Below are 18,455 nucleotides of genomic sequence, written 5' to 3'. Positions count from 1 at the left end.
AGATACATGGTATCCAGCAGCATTACAAACAGACATTCTTCTGCTGGTCTTGAAGCACTTGAGAAGAAACTTCCCAGCCAGCAGCTCTGCCCATGTCACCCTGCCCCGTGCATCTCTCCATTGGCTCCTGCTCCTCAAGTATGTTAAGTGCTGCATCTCAGTTCTCAAGGATCATGAAGAGCCTGTCTCTCCGCTTTCCCATGTGTTCCCTCTGCTACAGGGCACTGCAGAGCCAATGACAGGGTTTCTCTACACCCCTAAGCACTCCTCTGTACACACATCCTAAACCAGAACCCATGGGCCCCAAACTCCCTCCCTGCTTGCTGAGATAAGTCCTGAGAAGGGGCAAGATTTTCAAGGAGTCTAATTCACTCAGGGATGCCTCCATCTGACATGTGCAAACTCTAGGTATGGTTCCTATTCGAGTCAGGAATAAAGAGTTGCTCGTAAGAACAAAAAAGGATTTGCAAGCTCAAAACTAGCAATAGCTCCCCATGGAGCACCCATAATCCCTTCCCAGGAACTCTGCTGGCACCCAAGTTACTGCAGGGTAAAAAAAAAAAAAAAATAATAATATTAAAAGTGGCTTCAGATAGAACAATACATTTTCTCACGAGCATCAAACGTGCATCAGCATTTCAGAGTGCCACAGCCTTCAGAACCAGGTTGATGTTTAAGCTCTTGATACAGTTATCTGCCTAATAATAACCCCAAAGAGCACTCCTTGCCTGGCTGCCTGCCAGACCACATGCAGCCTCTCTAGCCTTTTTTTTTTTTAAATACTTTTTTAAACTTTGTCAAGACGTGGAAATGTTGACTCTAAGAAATTCAGCCTCTTCCGTGAAACAGACTGGCTGACACTTCTTTTTTGTTGTTGAGGAAACCATGATTTGGGGGGTGGGGAGACAAAGGGGAAAACTCATGTATTTTGCCTTCCCAAGTGCTTTATTTTCTCCTGTAGCAGGAAACAGTGAGACAGAATCTGACCCAGTTGCCGTCAGCTGCATTGGAAGTGACTGTATCAGCTCCACCTGCTTAATGCGGGTATTATTCAAACTGCAAGGACAATGATTTGGAGACAAATCAGCAGCGACTGGTGCGTTCTCAGGGGACAAATGCAACACACTTGTGCATGACACAAGCAATCCACAATAACGGAACAGTCCCAAGGTTGTAAGGAGGAAGGAAATTGGGGAGGGAGGGCTGAACATCTCCTCCTGTTTGTCTAGGGAAAAAGCAACGATATAAGGAGAGTGCAGCTTATTCAAACATTTCAAAGTTTGCTCCTCATTAATTCCAGCACTCAGAAGCAACAAAAGAACTGCAGAGAGATCCAGCAGCAACATCTCAGGGAGGAACATCGTGTCCATGTCAAGCTTTCAAAGCCTTATAAACTTTGAGAAGTTCAACAGGGCTCCTTTATATCCAGAACACAGCCTTGACAGAGCAGGTTGTGAGGTACCACACTTTGCCATTGACACCTGCTATGGATCTGGCCCAGTGCATCATCGAGGTCAGGTACAGTGTTGCCCTGCTAGAACAGGTTCTGCAGACCGTTCCTTACAGCTAATCTACTTGTGAAAGTGCTATCAAAATAACGAAGAAGACTCCAACAAGCATGTGGACTACTGTATAGGGTGAAGCAATGCTGCAGAAGCACCAGAGGCACTTAAATGATGTTTCTAAAAGGAAAAGACAAAAGGAAGAAGGGGAAAATTGTACTTTTGCATGTTCCAGCACAAGCAGAAAGCCCCAGGTCACTGCTGTAGCTAACCAGGAGGGTGACTGCGGTGCTCACTGTGCTCTTTTAAGCTCAGCAAGGCTGTTCTGAGAAGGTATCCCACTGTCACCGCTCAGCATGGTGCTCTGAAACATCCTTGTGCTTGTTTTAGGTTTTTTATTTTAAAATAAAATTAACTATATCCAAACCACATCATGTTCACAGCAGGCTGCTGGATGATATCCATACCACCAGTAAGACCCTGTGAAGTTTTAGTGGGCAGGTCATGCCCGCAAAGATTCTGTCACTGCCTGTTCTGCCTCCACCATGTACCCTGTTCCCGTGGTTTTACCCTGACAACTTCACGGGCTTTCACCAGAATAGGAGCTCAGAGACAGCAGCCTGCTCGCAGACACAGTGCGTACAGCTTAAATGGAAGAAAAGCCCTTTAGGCCATTCTGCGCCTTATTCCTCCAGGATTTGAGTAAATAATAACATACTGATAACTTGTCTGAAGCCCTGAGAAATACCTGCTCCTCTTAACTGCTGTATACACTTAAACACATATACCCATATACACAGTAATGCCAAATGACACTCCACCAGAACAAACAACATCAGGACCCTCGTGACCCAAATGGGCGAGTTTTTGTATGAATTTACCACTTTTGCCCCTACACAGAGAGGTGGAAGCAAGCCAGGCACAAAGGCAGGCATCGCCCTTCGCAAACACCTACCTAAGAAGCCTAACAGAAAATGCCAAGCCCAGCACCTTCGGAGACATCCCCTTGCACAACGCAGCAGGACGGGGGTTAGAGATGAAAAAGACCCATCAGGAAAGCTCTTCCATAGGAGCTGGTATTTCAGCTATTGAAGAAGTTTCTGTTTAAACAGACATTAATTGCATACACTCAGGAATTTCTCAGTTTTACCACTTTAACACCCAAAGCCACTTTGAGGCTTTTCCTTTTTTCTCTCCCACCTTTATTTGCTCTGTAAACACAATTGTGCACACCCTGGATCCCATAACATTCAGTTTCTACAACAGCAGCTTTGAAGTAGAGAAGCAGCTACCTAGACAGTTCACCAGAGACTGCCAAGCATCCTGGATCCTGCCCCTGCCATCACAATGCAGAACCCCCCATCACCCGACTCCTTGCAAGACCTTCTCCCAGTGCAGGATGAAGTGGAAGAGGTCGTTGGTGCCATTTGTACTAACAGATACCAGGAACGCACGCTCATGAACCCAGCCACCTCCCCTGCAGGTTGAATTTCTTCAAGCAAAACCCTACCTGTTAGCAGTGGAGTTTGTTTATCAAAGCAACATTGTAAGTTTACCAGCAGATCAAGGCCTCGATTGCCGTGGGTGGAAGTTGTGCCATAATTGCAAATACTTTGCAGCCTTTTGAAGAGGGCATTGAGGTCAGCCCATTGATATTTCCCGTCCTGTTCACAGGCACAAGGAATTGCCATCCCAGGCCAGAGCAGTGGATGGGTACCACCTCATGGAAAGAGCCCCTGAGTAGAGCACCCTCCTATGCGCCAGTACAACTACGGCCAGGTGCTACAGTAAGCCTGGCTATAAAGGTGACCTTGGAGATCCCAGGAAGAAGGAGTCTTCTAAAGAGAAGTCAGAAACTTGGATTAATTCTTGGCTTTGTCATATAGGTACATACACATGTATACATACAAATGCTAATATACACCTATGTAGATCTATGTAACTTTGGGTAAATCCCTTTGCCTCCCTCCCTTACTGGTCAGTAAACAGAGCACAACATCACTGCCATAAACATATTTCAAGACACAAAGACTGTGTAAACATCTGCAGTCAAGAGAAAGCCAGTATCTTCATCTCCACCCCATCACTGCAAAGAGCAAGAAACTTCAGTAAGGATGCACCACTGAACCGTCTCATCAGCCTAAGGGAAGGATCAGTGGCACCAGCCCAAAGGGACTGCTGGCAGATATCCCACAATACTCTCTATTATGTCCCTTTATATTGCCTTACGCCTTGCACATCCATTGGCCTCCCTCCCAAAGAGGAAGGCTGGAAGTGACTCCTCTTGTCAAACAGGTCTGTTCCACGGCTCAAGCAATGTGAACCCCCCGAGAGCATCTGGGAATCTCTTCCCCTCTGAAAGCAGGTCATCTCCACAATGCTCAACCTCAGCCCACCCAGAAAATAAGGTCTGAACCAAAACACAGACATCCTTTTGCTGGGCTGGCTACGCCACTGACCTACATGCACCCAAGAGATACCACCACTAGGTCTAGCAAAGCAGCCTCTGCAGCATCTCACAGAAGAGGGGCGGGAGAGGGGAGTCATTTTTGGCAATGAAAATGTAATGGAACATTTTGTATTGATCTATTGTGGAATGAGTCATTTTTAGAGTGACTCGCCTCCTCTTCCCCTCGCTTCCCCACCCCCAAATTACGGACTGCAAGAAATGAGCCGAGATAATCGGCAATTTCAGATGTTCTAAACTCAGGTTTTTACTCCTGCTGGAACAGCATGCCATGACAGTAGATGGACTGAGCTCCATAAGAGATGACCTCCATGTTCCCCCACCTTTTACTGGCTATAAAGAAGTTGCATCTAACTAATGGGTAATTAGGAAAAGACTACTTCGGAGAGGAAATGAGGAACCAAAAGGAAGATCTGGAAGGCATCAACAGTGAAAGGAGACCCAGAAAACAGATGGGAATCAGACACAAGCCCCCCAAAACAATAAGCAAACTGGAAAGGGATCAAATTGGGGACAAAGAGGGTTTAGGTGAAGCTACTACTGATGCTCCAGGAGAACTACGTGAACTTTCTAGTTTACAGGCACTTGCCAGGATATAACTGCCAAACATCAAGGATAACCATTTCCAAAAACAGAGAAGAAATCAGAGAAAGGGAAATAAGGCTGGTGACAGTAAATTCTTCCTCAACTCCCTCAGTCCTTGAGGATGAAACAAGACCCTTAAGTAAGATGTGGAGGTGCCAAGGTCTTTATAGGGAACTGAAAGCAGCACATGCAGGAACCAGATGACCACTGAGTTTTCCCAGCTCAGTTCCATAACATAGCACAACATACCACAACATAAACCACTGATCCCACCCATATCCTATCAGATGTCACTGAAGTGCATCCTGCTACACTTCAAAACCTACCCATAGCATATACATTGATATTAAATATACACACACACACAAATTCTGATTTACTGTTTAAGATTCTAGAGGACTAACTTTGATGGCATTAAGCAGAAGGTGACAAGTTACTTATGCACTTGCTTTTAAGGTCTGGCAATGATGTACACACAGGACTACATGGCATGTAACCAGCCAGCACCCCACAAGACTCATGGGGCACTTGAGCCTAGCAAATAGATCTTGCAGCACTGGAATTCAGCCAGGACCAGTACTCTCCATTCAGAAAAGAAACTGGTACTTCATACACTGGGAGATGACTAATCGCAGTAGCTGAGCTACAGCATAGCTTTTAACACATGACAAAGAGACGCTAAGGTCATCTCGACTCTCATCTACAGCATCCCACAGTATCCCCTCCCACAGCTTACTCGCTGCTCTTTTTCCTCCTACTTCTTTTCTCGCTTTCTACCCCCCCCCTTCAACCTTCTTTCCTTTCATGTCTTCTCACCTCCTTCCATACCCATTTGCCTTCCTCTGTCTATCCACTCCTCTGGCACCTTAAACACCCTTCTCATCACCCACAACTCCCATCTCAGAAGTCTTTTTCTTCTAGGAATCTGCTTTATCTAGATTTTGATCTCCAGCAATCACCCATGCTCTCCCTTCCCCAGCCCTCAAGTGCATATTTGTCTGCCTTAGATTTCAGACTCTTTAGGACAAGGATTGTTGTCTTCCCCACTTATAAAGTGCAGTATTCATTTATGAAGTAGGTAAATTATAAATAAGCCGTCTCAGCACTTCAGAGTAGCTCAGTGTGGGCTCCCTCCACTGAGGACCCTGGTGTTTGCCTTCTCTCTGCTGCAAACTAATCTACCCATAAGACTTTTTCTTCCTTATCTCTCAGTTACAAGGTTATCACATAAATTTATCAGCATTCTTCAAAAAATAGTTGAGAAAGGGAGGTAGGGAAACAAAGGGCCTTTACCAGCCCTGCTTACCCATAAACTCAAACCCCGAGGTCTAGGTGAGCTTGCGGACGCACTGCAAAGGGAGAACACGGACAGAAATAACTCACTGGGATTATTTCAAACCCCATGTGTCTCATTTCTATTCAGTTTTCAGTGGTTTTCTGGATGAGCAGACACACACAACTATTTGCTGGGGGAGCACCTATCAAATCTGCATCAAGTTCCACCAGCTGAGTGTGTGTATCCCTTTGGAAGGAGGCTGGAAAAGAGGTAAGTGAACTGCTGAAATGGAAAGCTGGGGTAAGGAAAAAAAGTTATGAACAAAAGATTACCCACAACACATAGGACATCAAGAGGTGACTAAGAGGCAGCCCATATTCCAAGGAAAAAACAAAACAAAGAAAAAAAGCAGCAAAGGCAAAAAACCCCATCAGTGTTAGGGCTGAGCCAATGCATCAAACCAGCAGGCTGTTTGGCAACAACACACACGTGTGACGGGGGATTTGCACAGAAGGAGTAGCACTTCTTGGGAATCAGTGTGATAACATGCTCATTCAACCAAAAAAAAAATAAAAAGAAGAGGGCAAGAGTACTTGCTAGACAGTTCACAGAGATGGCTATCAGCTGGTTCCTTGTCTCATTAGAATCTGAGTTGTATGGGGTTTCCTAACACCCCAAGTTGCTGCTCTCTGGCCCCCTGCACTCCACCATGTGGACTTCACCCCCTGCCTCCCCCTACTAACCAGACCCTCGCCTACATGAGGACATTGCCTCGGTCACACGGAAACATCCATCTTCTGTGCCCTCCCATCTTTCAGAAATTCTTCACTGGGAGCATGCTCGAAAGCCATGTCCTTCTCTGTCCCTATAGTCTTAACAGCCTCTACGAGATTATCTAATGTAACTTTCTTACAGTCATGCCTCTTGGCAGAGAATTAGCTGATAACAACTACTGTGGGTAGCACGTGCATCAGGAAGTATAAGCAATACCACCATTATTCTACGAGAAACCCCATCCAGACCCTTAGGAAAAATTACAAGTTTTGTTACTGGTTTAATCTGAACTCACCAGCTATTCTCAGACTACACAGCAAACCGGAATGCTTTCAAGTAAATAATGGAGGGGGGGACAGCATTCAAACCATGCTGTGATTAGCGATGGTCACTGAGTCAGCAACAAGACAGACACAATGAAAATTCAGAACAAAAGTTAAGGACAAAGCAATCACCTAAAAAACGGGAGACTGGGTAAGACAAGCACCCCGTTCTTCATGCTGAATGCACTTATCCATGCAGCAGCGTTTCACGAGACAGAAAGATTGAAGGGCTGGTGCTTAACGCTGCCCCTGGAGACTTGCCCAGAAGTTTTTGCATTGCTCAGCACCCTGTACATAAAAGGGCAGCAGTGGCTACGCTCCTGGTGAACTCCCGCTGGCCAAGCTGTCTAGCAGGTATAGCTAAAAAAATCATTTTTGGAAAATATTGCCTTTTTATAGCTTATCTCGGTGCAGACAGCTGCCTCTCATCTCTAGAAATAGCAGGATTTAACAACCATGTTTGCAGGGACAGATTTTAAAGGTTCCATCTTCTAAGAAACAACCTACACATCCAGAAACAGGAGGCCAGATTTGTTTTGATACTGGAACCCCCTTCCATATGCTAAGCATGCCCACGGATTTGCAAAAAACCCTGCTCTGAAAATGGGATGTTCATTCAGCAACAGGCTACAAGCAACTTGCATTTGCCTTCCTATAGAGTCTGTTACCAGCACAATCAGCAGCAAAATAGCACACGATTAGGCTGATATTAGTTTTTGCTGAAAATCGTTGGCATTTTATAAGTAAAAGAGTGGTGGTGAAGAACATTAAACACTGGAAAAACAAGACTATTAAGTTAAGTAAAAATACCCTGCAGCTACAGCTGATCAGCACCTCTGTGTTGTTCCTCTTCAGCTGGAGTGAGCCAGGATCAGATCCCAAAGCACTGTTATGATTGATAAAGGTGATAAAGACCGAGCCACTAGCTTCACTCCCAGGTCCGTCCCACGGCTGCAAACCCCAATCCTGTGAGCCTGGAGGAGCCTCTTCAGCCTCCTCACCTCCATCATTGTTGTGAGGGCGATGAGGATAACGTTATTTTCCTACCTTTCAGCCATAACACATTTTACTAGATAAAAAGTGCCAAATTCCCACGAATTTAACACCTGAAGAGCTGATGCTAAGGGCATAAATGGCTCTGAATGTAACAGGGCCTTGCAAAACTTTCATGGTACCACCTTCTACTAGCAACAGTTGGACCAGTTGTCTGCAGCATCCTCCTCATTATGAGATTTTTTTTTAACTGAATGAAGGGGTACTAAAGACAATGACCTGCTGTGAAATGACCGAAATTCCCATGCAAACAACCCATTAGCAGTGTTCAAATGCAATTTAAATTACTGGTTGTAAAAGTGCTCCTCAATTTCATGGTAAGTTTCCAAGGAAAATTACATGCTATGTACTATTTAATTGATTGTTTTCTATTTCTTAACATCCGTTTATTCCCTCCTCCTGTCTTTTCCTTAATTTCAAGTGATGATAATGACTTTTCAGGGAGGAAGGGGGAAACGGCTAACAGAGTCAAAGAGAGATTTACCTGAAAAACAAGGATGTAGGAGGGAGGTGGCTGACAGAAATGGGCAGCTTCACTGGAACTCATCCCTGTGATATTTTCACCATAGGGGTGTGAGACAGCCCAGCACAGGACTCCTTTCCTCCTCATCACAGGCAGCCAGGCTTTCAAAACCTGCTGTTTCTTTAAAATGTAGTCACCCCCCCCACCACATCAAGCAATAAGCAACTAGGGAGCCTTACACATAGTTAACTATTAGAAGATGGTGGTAAAGCAACAGGAGTAACTTGTTTCCTCCTTCCAGGCACACTAGTTCTTAAACCAACACACTCACTGGAGGCAAACAAGTGTTTCTCATTTGGGAGATCTCATCCCAAATGCAAATACCTAGTTCACAGGAGCAAATTCCCCCTTCCCCAAAGTTGACTGAAGAATTAGGCTGTGAGAGAGACCTCCTGCTGCTTGCAACAGCTGTTACACAGGAATGTGTATTATAAAGCTAATAACAGACATTTCTTAAAAGCCTGCACTCTGCCTAGATCCTAGGAAGGAGTAGCAGTACGATTAGGTAAGGTGCCATCTGGAAATTCCTGAAGTAACACACTAGCAACATAGACTAACTTCATTAAATACTCGGTATGACTTGGTTTACCTTTAAGCAACCAATACAGAAATATTTTGTGCTCAGAAAAGTATGACTTTATTAGTAAGGGAGATGAGTTTAACAGTACCACTTGACACAAAGCTGTGAAGCGCCTGCCTGTCTGCAGGAGCTGAGCATGAACCGTCACATGGAATCCAGAGTTTTGCACTTTTCCTAAGTTTGTCACATGGTGCCTCAGTTTCTACACCCGAACACCAGGATAATACAGCTTTCCAAATTCTGTGGGCACAATTTAGTGTTTAAAGGCTCTAAAACCTCTGCCTACCTAAATGCAAAGTATCAGATACGTAGAGCCATCTAGGTCCGTAACCTTGTCACATCCTCATCCCTTCCATGCCCACACGTACTAGCCCCATGCTCTCTGGAGCAGCTTCTCTTACCTGCTGTGGGGCACACACACCCAACCCTTAGCGCACACTAAATCCCCTCACAGCACCCGAGCCACACAGGACAGGGTCACCACTTCACCACGTCCTCTGCGGTGCCAGCCCTGGATTGATCAGTGCAATAGTCGGGATGAAGGATGGGCTGTGAACCAATCCTCCTTACACGGGAGCTAAAGCAGGCTGCAGGAGGAAAATTCTTTAGACAGCTGTATTAATTTACAGGTCAGCCCTTAATGGCTGTGTTCCTAGAGCAGAAGAAAATCCATTGTGGATGCTGGTTAGCATCAGTGCCCACGTCCTGGAGAAATACCAGACAGAGAGCCCTGGAAGCCTGCAGTCCCAGCTGTGGGCATCCTCCAGAGCTCCCCCAGCCCTGCACAGCACCCATCTGGGGAGACATAGGCGGCAGCACATCCTTCACAGTCCATCCAGCTCTCAAGTCACATCCTCACAGCGATGAGTTGTTGCATAGAGAAGAATCAGCACATGAAGATTAAAGGCCCCAACTTGCTTCCTCAGGCATGCCAGACTAGCACTGCCTGGAGCCCTGGGTTATGGCAGCCAGGCACTGCTCATCCTGTCTTCCAACAAGCAGACTGTCCTGGTGAGCAGGAAAGGGGGGAAACTGCGAGGGGAACAGAACATCATCATTTACAGTCCTGCCGTGCTGTCTCAAACACCAAGCTTGGCCGCAGGCAGCTAGCAAAGCCTGCACGTGCCACATCCAAGTGCCACCAGAAGCAGGGGCTGACCCAGGGCAGGACCTGGACCAGGCAAGCACTGGGCAGGGAGGAGGCATCACCCATCGTGCAGGGTCACACATGCGCACGCAAAGGCAAAGCGCAGCACACGAGGAGCCGCCACACAGACCACCAGCTCCCTGCCTTCCGCAGCTTGGCACCACCACACACAACGGACGATGGGTGGCTCCTTGGCAAGTCACTGGGCTGAGCCTTCAGGTGCTGCAGCAGCTCCATACATCTCCCCAGGTCCCTGTTTTCCAACCCATCACCTACACCGTCCATTAGGCTGTTCACTCTTTAGGACAGCAGTTCTTCCCTTTGTACCGGTACCAAGCTCAGTCCAGCAGGGCCCTGACCCCAAAAACTGCAGTAATCCAAGTAGCCTGTTGAAACAACAAGGATTAAAATGCAGCTGAAGTCTACAAATTCCCAACATGTCGGACCTGCAGGAATAGGCTCCAGGAGTCCCTTTATCACCTTTTGGAGCCAAGTGCTTTTCAGCTCAGGCCCCATCCTCATGCAAACTAAGCCAAGTCTCTTTCCTTGCCCAGAACAATCAAGACAGTTTTGCACCTCAGGGACCTGCTGCAAATCCACATCTCTGGGAAACCAAACCTCACACTGAGTATTAATCCCTATTTAAAAGGGCAAAAGCAAACCAAGGAGAGATTTAACTTTTAACAAAGGTCTTAAATTTAAAACAGGAAGAGTATGGTAACAACAGGTTTGAACCAGTCTAAAAATACCAGTTAGCTGAGGAGATGGAACTATAAAGAGTTTTTCACCAATGCCCCTTCTCAAGTAAAAGGCCGAAGCACAGCGCTTTCTGTCCGAGGCACGGGACTAGCTGCTACACAACCTACAGAACAGCGTTAAAAGCACTCTATACGTGTTACATGCTCCAAATGACAACAGGAATGTGGGATGGTGGATCACTATTTCAGATTCCCCAGCATGGTTTTATCTGCCATGAATAAAACAGGAAGCACAGAATCTTCCAGGTTCCCCACGCACCCCTGACTGTCTGGTTGAACTGTAGTTTCCTTTCAGGAAAGAGAAAGGAAAGGGGGGGGAGGAAGAAAAAAAGAGAAGCAGCCAGCTGCAGTATCAGACAGATTAAAAATTCACACTAAGGAAAAATAAAGAAAAACAGGAAAAAGCAGACACTGAACCTTCAACCAGTTACAGCAGCTAAACTCCTTCAGGTTCCTAACAAAACAGAGTTAAATATTAACATTTGAGAGAAATACATCCATATGTTATGCAGCCTTTTTAACACACTCTTGCTTAAGAGACAGCTATGATACTTAAGCTGTATTTTACTTGCTGACCACATGCACATATACTCATTTAACTCTACAGTGCTACGCTGCCTTGCTACATTAACCAGCAAAACTAAAAAGAACACTATTTAATGGGAGCTGGCTTAAATTATCTTTACACCTAGGCCTGAAGAAACATTTTGCCTTTGAGTTCAATCCACTAAGCCAACTTTCCCTGCTACAGAAGGTTTCATTGGGTCCCTTGCTGTTGACTGGTGATCCACATGCCTGCCTCCACCAGCAACACATACACTTTGATGCAATCCATCTGACTAAACAAAACAAATCAAAAAATCCAAAGTTGCTTGCTAAAGCAGTAGTGATGCACTTACCAGCATCCAGGCAAACTCCTTTGCTAACACGCTTCCCTCTCGAGCAGATCAAATTTGGAACAACGTCCAGCAAGAGAGAACTGAGAACTGACCACAACAAGCTTCCAAAACAAGAAAGGGTGGGGGTGGTGGGGGGGTGAGGGGAAAACCAACCTTACTACAGGAATTCAGATCTTGCTTCCACCAGACCCTGAGTCACCTCCCCTCCCTTGCAATAGATCAGAGCAATGGGTAAACATTTCCAAATATGGAGATCAAAACTCCAAAGGATGTCAAAAAAAAAAAAAATCACCCTTCTCTCCCTGGCTTTGGCACAGGGATGACTTGCCCCTCTGGAGCCTGAGCTGAGCACATCACTGTTGCTGACCTACACACAGCTTGGACATAGGGACACGTGTCACTGCCTTGACCTGTGCTTTGGAAGCTCCTGGCTCAACGGGTGACAGACACTGCATCTCTGTCCCCTCCCAGGGATGCACAGGGAGATGCAATGGGGGCAGCTCCAGGAGCCATCACCCCTTGCCCACTACAGCAAACCTCCCTCTCGTCCCTTGACTCATCAGCACAAAACCTTGTAGAACTGAATTTTGGAGTGCTCTTTGGAGAAAAATAGGCAAATTCAGGCTGCGTTTATAGTGACGCCAGCTTGACACCAGAAAAGGCACAGCTCAGCCATCAGTCCCACTAGAGAGGTCCTGATGCCAGGTTCCACACTGACTGCTCACCTGGGGCTGGAAATCCCCCCTGCCCTGGCTCATCTAGACAGTGCTTTGAGAAAAGCATGTATTTGATGATGCTTTACCCGAAAAAAAACAATCCACAGCTCTTCAGAAAGTAACACGCTGCTTGGACAAGGCAAGATCTCCCTGCAGGGACAGGGAGCCCAGCATGGCAGCACCCAGTCCCTGTGGGGGGACACAGTGCGGCATCCCATGACAGGTAGAACAGGGAAGCACCTACCACCCCTCACCCTCCCCGGGAAAGGGTCTTGAGGGTTAATGCCCAAGCCCATACAGCAAATTTAGGGGGCAGAACAGTTATACTCAGAGGGGACAACTGTCCCTGCAGAGCCTGTCTGCACGCAGGAGCAATATACCCATGCCACCGCTCCCACGGGCACCACTTCTCAGCTGCAACAGCCAAGCGGTGGCCAGCAGGGAGGTGACTACGCCTGCCAGCATGGGACAGCTGTCTCCTCAGGCTGCAGCCATGGGCTCCAGGAGCAGGCAGCCTCTCAGGAATGTGCAAATCAGGGCAAATCAGGTTTTCAAGGGTAACAGGCCGCTGAGGCATCCAACCGGACCAGAGTGATTCCCCAGCACCACCCACAAGATGCTATTGAATTTATAGGGAAGGAATTCCAGAGCTGACTCTGCCCATGTATGGCCAAAACAAACTGTAAAAAAGCGACATTATAGTACATCTGGCTTTCACTGGTACTGAAGCACAGGCTTCGGGGGGGAGCTGAAATCCTGAAGTGACGGGGCCTGTACAATTAACTCTAGTAACCAGACAGAGGCCAGGGGCCCATGGCAGCATGAGTTTAGCATCTGATATCACAAGTGACAGAAAATAACAAAAATCTTTTCTTCAGAGGAAAACAAAGCTTTCTGCCTTTTAGAATAAGAAGCATATTTAACTTAGTGATCTATCACTATCACTGCAAAAAATAAACCTTGCCAGGCAGCATCAGCACATGTCCACTACGCTGGTAGTTATAAGGGGAGCTTTATGGAGCCAACAGTCCAAGTGGCACTAAGTGATGCACCAGGACAATGCCAATGCAATGTGGGCTGGGATTAGCTCTTAACGGGCAGCTGATCAATTAGTTTTCTAAAAATCCACTGAAACCTCCCCCAGAGCCATGCGCCTCAACCAGCAGCCAGGCCACCAGAAGCATTCTCCATGGCCAGAAATGGAGATGTTCTGAGCACTGTGGTAGATGCTCCAAAACCAGGGTAAGAAGGGTCAGGTTTTACAAACTATGACTCAGTTTTCCAGCACCTTGCAGAAAACAATTCCCAAGGTACTGCTTTTTGCAAGGAGAAACAGCAGGATGAAGTAGAGAATATGGTAAGCCAAGAAAGGGGACCAAAGCATGAAGAGCAGGAACCCTGTCCCAGGCATGCAGCAGCACTTACTGCTCTGGGCTCCTGCAGCACAAACAGATCAAGGTTCTCCTTAACAGTTAAATGCCACTACCTTGCCTGCCCTGCCAGTGGGGGAAATACTAGCTGTGTCAGCTCCAGAGGCAAAGGGCTTACCGAACCAGAGAGGAATGCAGGCTGCAGTGGCACACGTGGTGGGGACAGGGAAAAGAAACCCAGGGGAACACAGGCTGCTAGTGCTGCCTCTGCCTTTGCACCAGGGTCAGGCAGGGTACGTTTTATGGCTCCTGGAGTTGAAACCTGGGCTTCATGACCTTAGAGGGACTCTCATGCCAGAAACAAATATAGCTGTTAGAGGGGCTGGGAGTTCAGGGGCCTGAGCACATGAGGACAAACTGGTTCCCGGCTCCTGGCAGGCAGCCCAGCACTGCTTTTCAATAAGCACAAGTCGTACCCATTGGACCAGGAACGGGTGCGTGTCTAAGCGGCATTTGCTGATGAGAGACCCGCCATGCAGCTATTCCCCCAGCCTCGTGTTCCCAGGGATTACCATCTCCCCTTGGCTTCCCAACTGAAAAGGCATTATACCCCCTCTCTTGCTACTATACTCACTCTAAACAGTGGTACCTAAACATGAGCTGGGGTTCAGTACCTCTGTTTTAGACCACCTTCCACCCCAAAAGACACAGAGAAACAGAGGGACAGATACATGCATGTCTAACTACAACTCCCTGCAATACGGCACTGCAAGTCTCTCTCCTTGTCACAGCCCTAACTCTGGTAAGTAAAAGCCTGGGGGCCTGGGAATAAAATCCAACTCAAGCCTCCTGCACAACGCTACAGGTCATTATCAATCAGCCACTGGGTAGGCATGGCTAATTTAATTTAAATGCCATTACATAAGCAGGACAACTGAGAATATTTGATTCATAAAAATGTCTTGAAGGGGCAGAGAGCACAACTTGCATGGCATACATAACACAAGGACTGCTGCAGCATCACAGGAACACAGACCATCTAATAACACACACAGCAAGGACCAGGGATGCTCATACACACACATGCACAACTACACACACGTTACGTCTCCTCCCCCAACATGCATAAAAGCAGACTTAGGGCTTGCAAGCTGAAGTCCTGTGCAGCCAGAAGTTAGCACAAATGTTTGTGACAGTTCCACTTTGCAGGCAAAGGCAAAAACCGGGTGCAGAGGAATAAATATAGAAAGAAGTCAGGCAGGCAAAGCAGGTGCTGGCTTGTAAAACCTTGGCCAGAAAGGCTCCCCAGGAGGTTGAATCTGGTAGTTTTGCAACAGCTCCACAGAGAGACAGAAGAGACAGAAAAAGAAAAAAAAAAAAAAAAGAGGAGAACATGAATGCATATGCATTCTTTTATCACCATATATAGTATATACAGACATTTGATATATACACCCCCAAGCTCTCATATGCCACCATATAGTATATACTATATATGCACTGCGCATCTTTGTTTCCATGTGCCTAGATTTGTACAGCCTGTGTGTGTATATATATATATATGTATGTATGTGCATTTCTCATGCATGCATTTGTCATTACCCCCCACATCACCTATCCACATGTCCTGTCACACAACACACTGCTTGACAGAGCATGTCTAAAGCCTCGGTGCCGAAGTCTGGGATGACTTCTGAACACTCACAGCTTCTCCCTGCTGAGCCCTTCCCCACCAAAGCCTCTGGGTGCAAGCACCACCAGGGAACCACCAGTTTGTCTTTTATTTTCCAGTGACCCCACACTTGCCTCCACACTCTGTTAGGAGAGGACTTTATTTTTATTTTTTTACAGAAAACCATGAACAAGAGTGCCATTGTCAGAAAAGCCACAGATCCTTCTGAGAAGTTGCCCCTCTCGCCTGTGAAGCGTGTTTACGTACCAGTTCTCACGCTGTACAGCCTTGCTGGTGGGATGAACTCAGAGAGCTTTTGGAGACACGCGGGGCTCTGCCAGAGTCACGACTTTGGGTTTCTTTCCCAGTCCTGTGAAAAGAGAGATACCCGTGTGATGCATGCTGGATGGGCCTTCTGACGGCTTGTCTCCAAAACTTACAGTTTAACCCACACAACTTCTGGGAAATGCAGCATTTTCCTCCCCAGCTTTCTTAGGCAGAAGCCTCCATACTCCTGGACTCCTTTTGGAACCCCCCAAAACTGAGCATCACCACCTCTAACTGGGCCAACAATCAGCACCAGCTGCCACAGCTTGGCCAACAACTTGAATCTCCCCAAGCCACAGCTCCTTTACTGCTCTTAATGCTCCTGAGAAAGTGAAGGTAAAAGGAGACAAAATGAGGCATAAGAGAACAGGGTGAATCCATCACTCATCTCTGTGACCTCAGGAACAGTGAGGGAGCTAGGAAGCATCATTTAATTTGGTTCAAAGCTCAGGGGCTTTATCACTACCACGAGCAGCTACACCACCACCCAGTTCACCAGCCCTCCACCTCAGCGCAGCATTTTATTTGAGGGGCTCTGCCCAGTTCCCAACAGGGACTGCCTCACTCTTTCCTGTAGCTGCAAAGCAGACATGGCCCTTTCTTGAAGTGTCATTTTTCTCCTCTGCAGAAGATGAAGGTAGAGCAGAGGGGTCAGACAGGCCACATGACCACCCTCTTGCACATGGCATGCCAGGACACATGGTGGGGTGCATCCCATGGAGATAAACAGCATCTGAATCGCACACTCCTTCCTGCTCCCACCAGCCTACAGCCAGCAACCCATCCCAGCCACATCATGGCCGCTCTGACAGCCCTATCTCTGCTCATGACAAATGCAGGCTTGCCTCATCATCACTGTTCAGCAGAAAACGTTACTGCTATTTTCTGCTGTAATGATGGAAATGCTCAGTTCAGGCTTGTGTTTGCTGTACCTGTGCTGCTCACGTGGATGCATGTGAGCCCATGAGTCTACAATCAATATGGAGCAAAATGTAAGAGTGCTGGTGGCTCACAGTCCAGGTCCCTCCTCCCTGTCACACAGTGAGATGGCTTCCAGGCCCTGCCAGCACCTCTAGTCCCTCACACCATGTCTGATGGTACAGCAGCCAGGAGAGCAACTGGGCTGTCACCTCTCCCAGTGGTCGCTGATCTCCATTGAGCCACACTCCAAGAGCACACCAAGGTCCACCCTGACCCAGGCAGTATCTTCCAAGCTCCATGGTCCCTGTAGTGGCACCCAGCCCCGATTCCCCATGGTGCTGGCCAGGTATAAAAGTTCCCAGGACCCTCAACATTCCCTGAAGGGGTGATGAGGACAAATTGAATTGGAAATCGCAATGGCCTCTCCCACTCACTGCAGGCTTGGGATGAAGATGAGTAACCACAGGGTTTTATTGCTGGTGAACTCAGCCAAAGAGCAATTTCTCTCCATCCATCAAGGAGGAGACAAGTACAAGCAAATATTATGGTTGTGCATGTTTACTTTTCATTTTAAAATGATGTAGAGTTATATACAATTTAGGTCCTTCCCACAGGCTCCTGGCAATATGCCCTTCAGTCTTATCTGTAAAGGCAGAAGACAACAACATTCCTCTCTGGTTCCAACACCATTTCAATTCAACTCACAACAGCACCTCCGGGAGTTCCAGGTAAGACAATATTTCTTGGGACCCAATCTGTGTTTAGAAGATCCTGGCTCAGGCTTGTCTTTCACCGGGTTTAACTCAAGAAATGTTTACAAGATCAGTTATAGGACTCAGCAAACTTGACTAGTTGAACCGCATCTTCCTGTCTTTACTTTCCACACCAGCCATTCTCATCACCTTGTGACTGAGGTTCCTGCAGCAAGGCAAGCAGGACCCCACATACCCTCCTTGAGGCACCCAGCTGAAGCTTGCTGTGGAAACACCCTCCCCAGCAGCAACTGGGGCCCAGCATGGTTCCAGAGGGGCAGCAACCCACTGATGCCCAGGCACATGCTCCCTCCTGGTTACACACGCACAGTTGGGAAGGACAGGGACAGTCCAACTGGTCACAGAAATATCCACCTGAGCCAGTCTGTCAAACTACATTTGTGACTCCATTTCTTTACCAGGAAGTTGCAAAAGTCAGACTGGGTCTTTGAGCACAGAAATACCCAGAAGACAAACACAGAGGACAGAGCCAAGGTATCAGAAGAGCTGCAAAATGGCTGCATTGGAAGCCATCAAGCCATGATGCCACCACCAAATCAGATCTCTTCAACACATGATCTCATCAAGCATTTCCCATTGGGGAGCATTTCTTGAGACTCAAGGCCCCCAAACCTGAAGATTAGCAGAGCTCCTCTCCCCAAAGTCCCTCTTCTCGGTTGCCTGTACACATCCCTCAGCAAGGAGCATCCCTGAGACTCGCACCAGAGAGGACTGAATAGAGGCTTAGCAAAGCGATGCCTTAACCATGCCAGTGCTGCTGGGGAAGCAGGCAAGAGATACAGATCTTGA

The 18,455-nt window shown here is 47.2% G+C and overlaps 1 protein-coding gene across 1 annotated transcript in view; it reads right to left on the bottom strand.

Moving 5' to 3' along the window:
• LPP (LIM domain containing preferred translocation partner in lipoma) overlaps nucleotides 1-16,011 on the bottom strand; it is a 305,874-nt gene extending 289,863 nt beyond the window's left edge. Inside the window, exon 1 of the mRNA XM_026854985.1 lies at nucleotides 15,913-16,011. The gene's annotated coding sequence lies outside the window, so the exon portion shown is untranslated. The remainder of the gene's footprint in view (nucleotides 1-15,912) is intronic.
• Nucleotides 16,012-18,455: the final 2,444 nt, after the last annotated feature.

This window comes from Athene cunicularia, assembly GCF_003259725.1.
Source record: "Athene cunicularia isolate RWA chromosome 9 unlocalized genomic scaffold, athCun1 chr9_part1, whole genome shotgun sequence".
NCBI classification, from domain to species: Eukaryota; Metazoa; Chordata; class Aves; order Strigiformes; family Strigidae; genus Athene; species Athene cunicularia.
The sequence above is the reverse complement of the archived record's forward strand: the minus strand, read 5'-3'. Positions and strand labels throughout refer to the sequence as shown.